Source organism: Carlito syrichta, unplaced genomic scaffold, assembly GCF_000164805.1.
Source record: "Carlito syrichta isolate Samal-C Ts95f unplaced genomic scaffold, Tarsius_syrichta-2.0.1 Scaffold309173, whole genome shotgun sequence".
Lineage (NCBI taxonomy): Eukaryota > Metazoa > Chordata > Mammalia > Primates > Tarsiidae > Carlito > Carlito syrichta.
In genome coordinates, this window is record NW_007253269.1 from 350,012 (window position 1) to 361,296 (window position 11,285).

Here is an 11,285-nt window from a genome sequence, read left to right on the forward strand (position 1 = left end):
ACGCCCTTTTTATAGTAGGTTCTGGCCCCACCCACAGCCCCGTCTCGCGCCTTGGCTCTGGCCAATGGCGACTGCGCCCAGGCCAGAGTGACGCTGCGGCTGGCCTGTTGGCGGAGGCCAGAGCAGGGAGGGGACGGGACGGCAGGCGCGCATGCGCGCTGACGGGCGGAGGCCGGTTCCCGCCCGCCGGCTCCGTCGCGGTGACTGCGGCGCTGGGCGCGCAGCGTGGGGTGCAGCTCTGGGGAGGGGCGGCGGCGCGGAGCGCAGGGGATGGGTCCGTGTGGAACCCGCGAGGGCGGTAGGGTGCCCGCGAGCGGGAGACCGGAGGGCCGTGGCGCTTCGGACTCTGCTCCGCAACGAGAGGAGTCCTCCCATTGCACTGAGGGTGCAGTTGAGGCGAACGCGGGCCTCAAGGTCGCGCCGTCGGTCAAGGTCGAGCGGAATCTCGCGCCCGACCCTACGCTTCAGCGGGCGGAGATGGCGCGTCCGGGAGGCCGGGGAAGCAGCCTTGCGCCCTTATTCCGCCGGGCGACCACCGCGTCCGGTACGGCCATGCCAGGGAGTCGAGGTCGTCCTCGGGCATCGCGGTTTTCTCGAACCCAAGGACGGGGCACAAGCGGTTCCCCCATCTGAGATGTTATGACATGCTATCAGAATGCCCTAGTTTCCGAAAATATCTTGCACACTGTTTGCATTTTCTCCAGGAGGAAGCCATTGGAACGGGAGCCTGGCCGGGCTCCTACCTGGGAAGGCACAGTGTGCACATTTTTTGCCCTCTTTTTTTTTTTTTTGGTTTCTTCTTTTAAAATCTCTGCTCCCCGCCCCACCCCTGCCTTCAGGGGCAGAACTGTGCTCTGATTTCTGAGTGAAAGATAAGCCACAATTTAAAAGTGAATTCCTGCAGGCAAAGACATTAGTAATACCTTTATTAAAATGCACTTATGTGCCTCGTCTTTTGTACAGAAAACGTTGAAAAAGGAATTTATATATTCTGGCTGCCACTGAATTGTAATATTCAGGACTTTTTTTTTGAGTTGGTGTCTCACTCTGTTGCCCAGACTGGAGCGCAGCGGCATGCTCACGGCCACCTGCAGCCTCCACCTGCTGGGCTCAGGCAATCCTTCCACCTCAGTCTTCCCAGTGACTGAAACCACAGGTGCACCACCATGCCCGGCTAGTTTTTTTATGATTTATGGTAGAGTGAGTTCTCCCCAAGCTGTCCAAGTTGGTCTTGAATCCCTGGACTCAGGCAATACTCTAGCCTCTGCCTCCCAAAGTGCTGGGGTTACCGCTGTGAGCCACTGCCTGACGGTGATGTTATTTAATGTTTCCAAAACTCAGTTTCTTCATCTGCAAGACCAGGATAGGGTTGTCAGACAACATGAGAATTCATCTGATGGGTGAAGTCCAGTGTCTGGCCTCTTGCCATTGTTATTAATACCATCATGAGCTTATGGGTGCTAGGAATTGAGAGAGCATGTTGCTTTATTCTCACAACCATCCCGTTATCTCCATTTTACAGATGTGGAAAGTAAGCCTCTGGCTTCTTGCTCAGAGTAATCCGTTTATGAGTGTTAGCAAAACCAGAATTGGAAACTGCTTTTCTTGCTCACTCTACGTTACCCAATGCTTTGTGATCGAGAAAGGTACTTGTTCTCAACTAACGCTAGAAAAATTGACCCAAGGGCCATCAAGCATAAATTCCCCCAACTTTTCTCTCCTCCCTTTTGAAACCTAGAGAGAGCAGTTAGGAACTCCAGAGAAATAAATAAATACATGAACAAATAATAAAATAAATACACTAAGCCGGGCTCGGTGGCTCAGCCTATAATCCCGCACCTTTGGGAGGCTGAGGTGAGTGGATTGCCTGAACCCGCGGGTTTGAGACCCGCCTAGGCAACGAGACCTCATCTCTACAATAAATCGAAAAATTAGCCGGGCGTGGTAGCACATGCCTGTAATTCTGGCTACTCGGAAGGCTGAGGTGGAAGGATCGCCGGAGTCCAGCAAGTCGAGGCTGCGGTGGCCGGGAGCGGCCACTGCACTCCAGTCTGGGCGACAGAGTGAGACTCCAACTCAAAAAAATAAAAATAAAATAACTACACCCTTGTGACTTGTCTTCCCTCTTGCTACTATTTGAAGCCCTGCCCCTTTGTCACCAACATTATCCCAGCAAGATCCTAGGTTTTCTCATTTCATCCACACAGGCATAGGGCGTGGACACTCAAGAATACAAATGCTCACCTTTTGTTTGTTAAAGGCAAGGCAGATGTCATAGGGGACACTTTTCTAGCATTATCTGTTGAACTGGACTTCCTAACTGTAAAATATCAGCAGAAACAGAACCTTAGGATTGTGGGGCTGTCCCGGCCTTATTTGGATGAATCTGACCAAAAGTGAATCCAACTGAACTCAACAGTGCTCTAATCTGGCTAGCTGAAGGTGTTCTGGACCAGTGAGGGGAAACTCGCCTGTAGCTTTTGTTCACACAGCATCTTGTAAACAAATGCTTATCTCAGAAATATATCTGAGTAAGAGAGAAGGTAATGGGGAAAAAAATCAAAGTATTCAAAATTATAAAACATTTGAAAGAAGGTAGTGTCTTCCGTGTGCCTCTTGCCCAAGGCCTTGCTTAGTACCTCTGCTTCCAAAACCAAGTGGTATGTTTCATCATCTCTCGCTGGGAAAGCTTCCTCTTCTTGATGGCTTTGACTTTCTCTCTCTCTCTCTCTCTCTCTCTCTCTCTCTCTCTCTCTCTCTCTCTCCCCCACTCTGTGTGTGTGTGTGTGTGTGTTTGTGTGTGTGTTTGTGTGTGTGTGTGTGTGTGTGTGTGTTAGGGTCTCACTCTGCCACCCAGGCTGGAGTGCAGTGGCATGATCACAGCTTACAGCAGTCTTAACCTCCTGGGCTCACGTAGTCCTTCCACCTCAGCCTCCCCAATAGCTGGAACTACAGGTTTGTGCCATCACGACTGGCTATTTTTTTCTGTAGCGAGGAAGTCTTGCTATGTATGTTGCCCAAGCGGTGTCGAACTCCTGGGCTCAAGCCAACCTCCTGCCTCAGCCTCCCAAAGTACTAGAATTATAGGCGTGAGCCACTATGCCTGGTTCTCCTCCTTGTTTCCTTTACATCTGACCATTTCCCCATTAACTCTTTCACAAATTTCTCTTTCTGAATTACACATTTTATCTTGTTTTCTTCCCTTACACACCCCAACTACCAACATCCTCCATTCCCATGGCTCAGATTCTCAGATGACTCTGAACCCAGCTCTCCATCCAAGCTCACTCCAGGGCTCCCAGTGGATTCTCCCTGCTTGTCGGGTCTCTCCCCATAGATGAAGCCCTCAAGACGGCACCTTCTCCTCTCTTTTCCTGGTCCTTCCTTTCCCCGGGCCTTCTTTCTCCATCCCAGGCCTTTTCTCTTCCTCTCTCCTCCTCCCTTCCCCTTCTTCTCCCCATTCCTCTCTTCCTCCATCCTCTCCTTCTCCCACTTCTCCATTCTAGGCCCCCCCCACACATGTCAAGTGTGTCCTCCTCCTCTTCATGTCCCCCCTTCTCCATCCTAGACCTCCGTCCCCTCCCCCTGGCCACTCCAGCTCTTACTTCGTCTTTCATAGCAACCCACTAAGGGATTACTCACCCCAGTTTTTTCTTGTACTTCCAGAATGGTCATTTTCAAAACCATCTGATTTTTTAACTCCCACACTCCTGGTCACCCACAGTGTATAATCTAAACTGTCCCTTCACAATTTGGTCCCAACTTACGTGTCTTGAAGGCTGACTGTCAACTGTCACACTGAAACTCTCACATTCCACCCACCTTTGACTTTTCCATGGTTCCTGCCCTTACCCGTGTAGTGCCTTCCCTGCACCGTCTCCTTTTGCTTTGTCAGGAAAAGCCCACCTCTGTGGCCCCTCTGGAAAGCCTTTCTTAGCTCCCCCAGAATCGTTCAGTCTGATCTGCTGACAGCACCTGTTGCATTTGGGTGTACCTGATCCCTGTACCCTGTCGATATGAGAACTCAGCAAAAGTTCATTGACTGTGCGCAGTGGCTCACACCTGTAATCTTATCACTTAGAGGCTGAGGCAGGAGGACTGCTTGAGCCCAGGAGTTCGAGACAAGCCTGGGCAACACAGTGAGAACTTATTTCTAAAAAAAAAAAAAAAAGAAGCCGGGCTTGGTGGCTCAGCCTGTAATCCCGCGCTTTGGGAGGCTGAGGTGAATGGATTGCCTGAACCTGCACGTTTGGGACCTGCCTGGGCAAATTGGCGAGACCTCATCTCTACAATAAAATAAAAAATTAAGCCGGGCTCGGTGGCTTAACCTATAATCCCGCACCTTGGGAGGCTGAGGTGAGTGGATTGCCTGAGCCCGCGGGTTCGAGACCCGCCTGGGCAGCGAGACCTCATCTCTACAATAAATCAAAAAATCAGCCGGGCGTGGTAGCGCATGCCTGTAATTCCGGCTACTTGGAAGGCTGAGGCGGAAGGATCGCCGGAGCCCAGCAGGTCGACACTGCAGTGGCCGGCAGCATGCCACTGCACTCCAGTCTGGGCGACAGTGAGACTCCAACTCAAAACAACAACAACAAAAAGAATTTAGTAAAAGTTTGTTGAATAAATGAGTGAACATATAAATAAGGTTAATAGCCCCACATGTGGGTGATGAAAAGACTGACAAAAACCTAGGTCCTGAGCAAACATTAATTCACATGCACTACCTGCCCCTGACCTGGCCTCCACAGCCCTCCCACCTCTTGACAGTCATCTGTGTGTGAAAACATCCTGGCGCCCGCATCTGCACACCTGCTAATACCTGTCCACACCCTTGCTGCCTTTCCAGATCCATCCTCTCTGCTGTCCAGTTTGTCGTGGCTCCCCTGGGACCTTCTGAAGCTCGTCCTTGTCCTGCTGCCGCTCTCCTCTCTCCCTCACTTTACTCTCCTTCCCATTTTCTCCTTCTTGGAAGCATCATCCCTTGCCTACCAGGATCCTCTCTCCCTCTGCCATTCCCTCAGCACACCCTATAGCCACCCTTCTCTTCACAGTGAACTCACTTAAGAGAACAGTCCAGGCCAGGTGGGGTGGCTCAGGCTATAATCCCAGCACTTTGGGAGGCCGAGGAGAGAGGACTGTCTGAGCCCAGGGATTCAAGACCAGCCTGGGCAACTTAGCAAGACCTCATCTCTACAATAAATCAAGAAAAAATTAAATGGGCATGATGGTATGCGCCTGTGGTTCCAGCTACTTGGAACGCTGAGGTGGAAGGATTGCCTGAGCCCAGTGGCCATGAGCGTGCCACTGTACTCCAGCCTGGGCAACAGTGTGAGACTCCAACTCAAAAAAAAGAAAAAAAAGAGAGACTAGTCTACACTCTTTCACATGTGCAGTCAGACTTCTGTCCCCGCCCTTGAGATTTACAAATTCAGCAAACCCTTTTTGCTTTATGGCCCATTGGCATTTAACTCTATTGATGGTACAGGGTTCTTAGCTCTAAGCTAGGGTAACCTACACTACCAGTTAAGAATGCTTTGAGGCTATTGCCTTGCTAAGCTATGGTGTGGTCATGTGCTCTTTGAGCTATGGCCTGGCCACGCTTTCTTTCTTTTTTGTTTTTTGTTTTTTTGTTGTGTGTGAGTTGGAGTCTTACTCTGTCAACCAGACTGGAGTGCAGTGGCACACTCCCTGTCACCGCAGCCTCAACCTGCTGGGCTCTGGCAATCCTTCCACCTCAGCATTCCAGGTAGCTGGAACTACAGGCGCACGCTACCAAGCCCAGCTAATTTTTGATTTATTGTAGAGATGAGGTCTCGCCAAGTTGCCCAGGTGAAACTCGAACCCGCAGGCTCAGGCAATCCACTCTCCTCAGCCTCCCAAAGGCACGGGATTACAGGCTGAGCCACTGAGCCCGGTTTAGGCCATGCTTTCTTAAGCTTTGGCCCCCTCTCCTACCTTGGGGAGGTGAATCACCTCTTTCTCTAATTTACCTTCTAAATAAACTGTATTCTCTAATCTTACCAAAAAAAAGAATGCTTTGAGGCCAGGTGTGGTGGCTTACGCCTGTAATCCCAGCACTTTGGGAGACTAAAGCGGGCAGATTGCTTGAGCCCAGGAATTTGAGACAAGCCCGGGCAACATAGTGAAACCTCATCTCTACAAAAAATCAGTTTAAAAAATCAGTCGGGTGTGGTGTGCATCTGTAGTTCCAGCTACTAGGAATGCTGAGGCGGAAGGACCTTCTGAGCCCAGGAGGTCAAGGTTGCTGTGAGCCTGGATCGTGATCATGCCATTGCACTCCAGCCTGAGCAACAGAGTAAGACCTCTACTGACACACACATTACACACACACACACACACACACACACGCGCACACACACACACACACACACACACACACACACACAGTGCTTTGAAGCCAGGCGAGATAGTTCCCACCTATAATTTCAGTTACTCAGGAGGCTGAGGCAGGAGAATTGCTTGAGGCCAGTAGTTCAAGACCTTGCCTCTCAAAACAAATAAATAAATAAATAAATGCATTGAGTAAGAAGCAGTAGAAATCTCCATAAATTGTGACTTAGGCCAGGCACAGTGGCTCGAGGCAGTAGAATCTTGAGCCCAGGAGTTTGATACCAACCTGGGCAACATAGTGAGACTTCATCTCTACGGAAAAATTTTTAAAAAATTACCTGCGTGTGGTAGTGTATGTCTGTAGTCCCAGCTACTTGAGATTTGAGATGCTGGGGTGAAAGGATCATCTACACCCAGGCGGAAAAAAAGAAAGAAAGAGGTGGGTGAGGGGTGAGAGAGAGAGAGAGAGAGACCTGGGCTGGGTATGGTTGCTCTCGCCTGTAATCCTAGCACTTTAGGAAGGAGAGGATTGCCTGAGCACAGGGGTTTGAGACCAGCCTGGGCAACTTGGTGAGACCTCGTCTCTACAATAAATAAAAAAATTAGCCAGTCATGGTGGCGCGTGTCTGTGGTTCCAGCTATTTGGAAGACTGAGGTGGAAGGATCTCCTGAGCCCAGCGGGTCAAGGCTGCAGGTGGCTCTGAACATGCCACTGCACTCCAGCCTGGGTGACAGAGTGAGACTCCTACTCACACAAAAAAAGTGGCTTAGAAAGGACTTTAGGCGCCGGGCGCGGTGGCTCAAGCCTGTAATCCCAGCACTTTGGAAGCCTGAGGCGAGTGGATTGCCTGAGTCTGCAGGTTTGAGAAAGAACTTTATTTGTCTCGTACAATAAAACCCAAGCATAGAACAACTCAAAGATGCTCTTAGGAGAATGGGTTTTGTTTTTTTTTTTTGAGTTGGGGTCTCACTCTTGTTGTCTAGGCTGGAGTGCAGCGGCACACTCACAGCCACCGCAGCCTCCACCTGCTGGACTTAGGCGATCCTTCTGCCTCAGCCTTCCAAGTAGCTGGAACTACAGAAGCATACCACCATGTCCAGCTAGTTTTTTTGTGTGTGATTTATTATAGAGACGAGGTCTCACCAAGTTGCTGAGGCTGGTCTTGAACCCATGAGTTCAAGTAATCCTCTTGTCTTGGCCTTCCAAAGTGCTGAGATTACAGGCTGAGCCACCGTGCACAGACAGAGAATGGGCTTCTTAAGTGGTGAGGATCAGAAGTCAGAAACGCCATGTGGAATACCAAAATTCAGGGAGGCATCACATTACTACCCTGAAGAGTTGTGTGGGCTTGGGAAGTACATGATTCATGAAGTAATTCAGAATGCTTGTCAAATGTAGAAATGGTTAGAGACAGGCAGAAAATTTAATTAAGAGTGTCACCAAGTATGAAGATATTTAGAGGAAGAAGCAAAAGAGGCCTAAACACACACCTCAGGCAGGTGTATAGGAGTTGTTATGTTTAAGAGAATTTGACTTTTTAGAGCAATAGCCTGTAATTCTGCTTTTAAAGACGTATGTAATTATGGTTAAACTATATAGTAGTTTTTTCTCACTTTGGTTGCTACATGCATTTTCTTTTTTTTTTTTGAGTTGGAGTCTCACTCTGTCGCCCAGACTGGAGTGCAGTGGCCGCTCCCGGCCACCGCAGCCTCGCCGGCTGGGCTCCAACAATCCTTCCACCTCAGCCTTCCGAGTAGCCGGAATTACAGGCATGCACTACCTCCGAGTAGCCGGAATTACAGGCATGCGCTACCACACCCAGCTAATTTTTTTGATTTATTGTAGCGATTAGGTCTCGCCAAGTTGCCCAGGTGGGTCTCGAACCCGTGGGCTCAGGCAATTCACTCACCTCGGCCTCCCAAAGCACGGGATTACAGGCTGAGCCACCGAGCCCGGTCACATTTTCTTTTTCAACAGTTTTATTGAGATATAGTTTACATACCACCTAACTCACTTATTTTAAGCATGCAATTCAATGATTTTCAATTAATTCAGAATTGTACAAACCATCACAATCTAATTTCAGAAAATTTCCCTCACTCCAAAAATAAACTTGTGCCCATTTTTAACTCTCTCTTTCCACCTAGTAACCTCATTAAAATGTGTAGGTAGGCAGAGGCGAGAGGATTGCCTGAGCCCCAGGGCTCTAGACCAGCCTGGGCAACTTAGTGAGACTTTGTCTCTACAATAAGTCAATAAATTAGCCAGGCACTGTAGTTCCAGCTACTTGGATGGCTGAGGTGGAAGGATTTCCTGAGCCCAGCAGGTAGAGGCTGCGGTGGCCATGAGAGTGCCACTGCACTCCAGCCTGGGTGACAGAGTGAGACTTCAACTAAAAAAAAGAAAAGAAATTTTAAAATGTGTAGGTAAAAATTGATTTAGCATTGTGATTTCCAACAGAAATGTTACCAAGCAGTTTAAGATTTAGGAGAACTTTAGGCTGGGCGTGGTGGCTCAAGCCTGTAATCCCAGTACTTTGGGAGACCAAGGTAAGAGAATTGCCTGAGCCCAGGGGTTCAAGACCAGCCTGAGAAACTTGGTGAGGCCTCATCTCTACAATAAATCAAAAATTTAGCTGGGCGTGGTAGTGTGAGCCTGCATTTCCACCTACTTAGAAGGCTGAGGTAGAAGGATTGCCTGAGCCCAGTAGTTCGAGGCTGCGGTGGCCATGAGCATGTCACTGCACTCCAGCCTGGACGACAGAGTGAAACTCCAACTCAAAAAAAGAAAAAGAAAAAAAAAAAAGAGAGAAAGCTTTAAGTTCAACATATTTTAAAGTTTATCAGAATTATTTAATAATCAGGGATATTTTCCTTGTTAATTTGGGCAAATATGTACTTTAAAAGAAAATCAAGTGTATTACACTGACAAATGCCATTTAAATGTCTGAAAGTATATTTAAAAAGTTCAAATTCTTTGTATGTATAAAAGACAAATGTGATTTGTAAACTAAACTTCAAGCCCAGAAAAGAATTACGTTTTAAAACTGTAGCTTTAATGAATTCAATATCAGTTGTTAACAAATAATAACCCCTGGATAGTCTTTCTACACTAAAAAAAAAAAGCCATAGGTCACAAGACCACCATCACAGGTGCCCAGAACCTTGCTCTTTCCATCCCTAAGTCCCTCATAGCTCTGGATGGCTGCCAGCATCCCACAGGCTCAGATTCAAGGTCTTTTGGCAGACTAGAAAGGAGGAAGGGCAAAAGTTGAGGGAGGAAGCCATTATAGACTGTCTTGTTTCAAAAGCTTTTCAGAAGCCGCACCTGGTGGCTTCTACTCTTGGCTGCAGGAATCCAGGAAGATGACTACAGGTCTCCCTTGAACAACTCGAGTTTGAACTGCAAAGTTTCACTTACACACAGACTTTCTTCTGCCTCTGCCACTTCCAAGACAGCAAGACCAGCCTCTCCTCCTCTTCCTCCGCCTGGTACACATGAGGATAACGAGGACGAAGACCTCACGATAACCCACTTCCACCTAATAAATAGTAAGTATATGTTCTCTTCCTCATGATTTCCTTAATAAAGTTTTCTTCTCTCTAGCTTACTTTACTGTAAAAATATAGTATGCAATACATACAGTGTAAAATAAATGTGTTAATCAACTGTTATCAGTAAGACTCCTAGACAACAGTAGGCTGTTAGTAGTTAAGTGGCCAGGTTTGGTGGCTTAGCCAGTAATCCCAGCACTTTGGGAAGCTAAGGTGAGTGGATTGCCTGAACCAGCAGGTTCGAGACCCACCCGGGCAACTTAGCAAGACCTCGTCTCTACAGTAAATCACAAAATTAGCTGGGTATGGTAGCATGCGCTTGTAGTTCCACCTACTTGGAAGGCTGAGGCAGAAGGATCGCTGGAGCCCAGCAGGGTGACGCTGGGGTGGCTGTGCCACTCTGTGTGCCACAGTACTTCAACCTGGGCGACAAAATGAGACTCCAACCCCCCCAAAAAAAGTTATGCATGGGTTTTCAACTGCACAGAGAGTTGGCACCCCTAACCCCATTGTTGTTTAAGGGTCAAAGGCGTTTTTTAAAGAGACAGAGTCTTACTGTGTTGCCCAGGCTGGAGTGCGGTTGCTATTCACAAGCGATCATGACATATTACAGTCTCAAAATTCTGTGATCAAGGGATCCTTCCTTGTCAACCTCCCCAGTAGCTGGGACTACAGGTACACACCACCACACTAGCTAAGGCCAAGGGTCAGCTGTATTTTGATTGGGCCCATGGCTGCCCACACCCCCTGGGGCCCTGTTAGTAAGGAGGAAGGCAAGAGACTCGTTGGGTAGACAACAGGCGATGACTAATGCATCTACGATGGCTGACTCTGCAGAAAAGGAAGTGACTGGGAGTCCAGAAGCCCCCACAACCCCTACCAGCCTGGCCCCGGGACCCCTTTTTAAGTATATAGCTCAGTGGCCTTAAGTACATTCACATTGTACCATCACCACTATCCATCTGAAACTGTCCCCATTAAACAATAATGCCCTATTCCTCTCAGTCCCCGACCCCCGGCAACCACCATTCTGCTTTCTTTTTCTATGATCTGACTACTCTAGGGACCGTGAATAAATGGAATTATACAGAATTATACAGTATCTATCCTCCTGTGACTGACTTAGCATAATGTTTTCAAGGTTCATCTAAGTTACAGCATGTTTTAGAATTTCCTTCCTTTTTTTTTTTGAGTTGGAGTCTCACTCTGTCACCCAGGCTGGAGTGCAGTGGCACGCTCATGGCCACCACAGCCTCGACCTGCTGGGCTCAGGTGATCCTTCCGCCTCGGCCTTCCAAGTAGCTGGAACTACAGGTGTGTGCCACCACTCCCAGTTAATTTTTTGATTTGTTGTGGAGATGAGGTCTCACCAAGTTGAC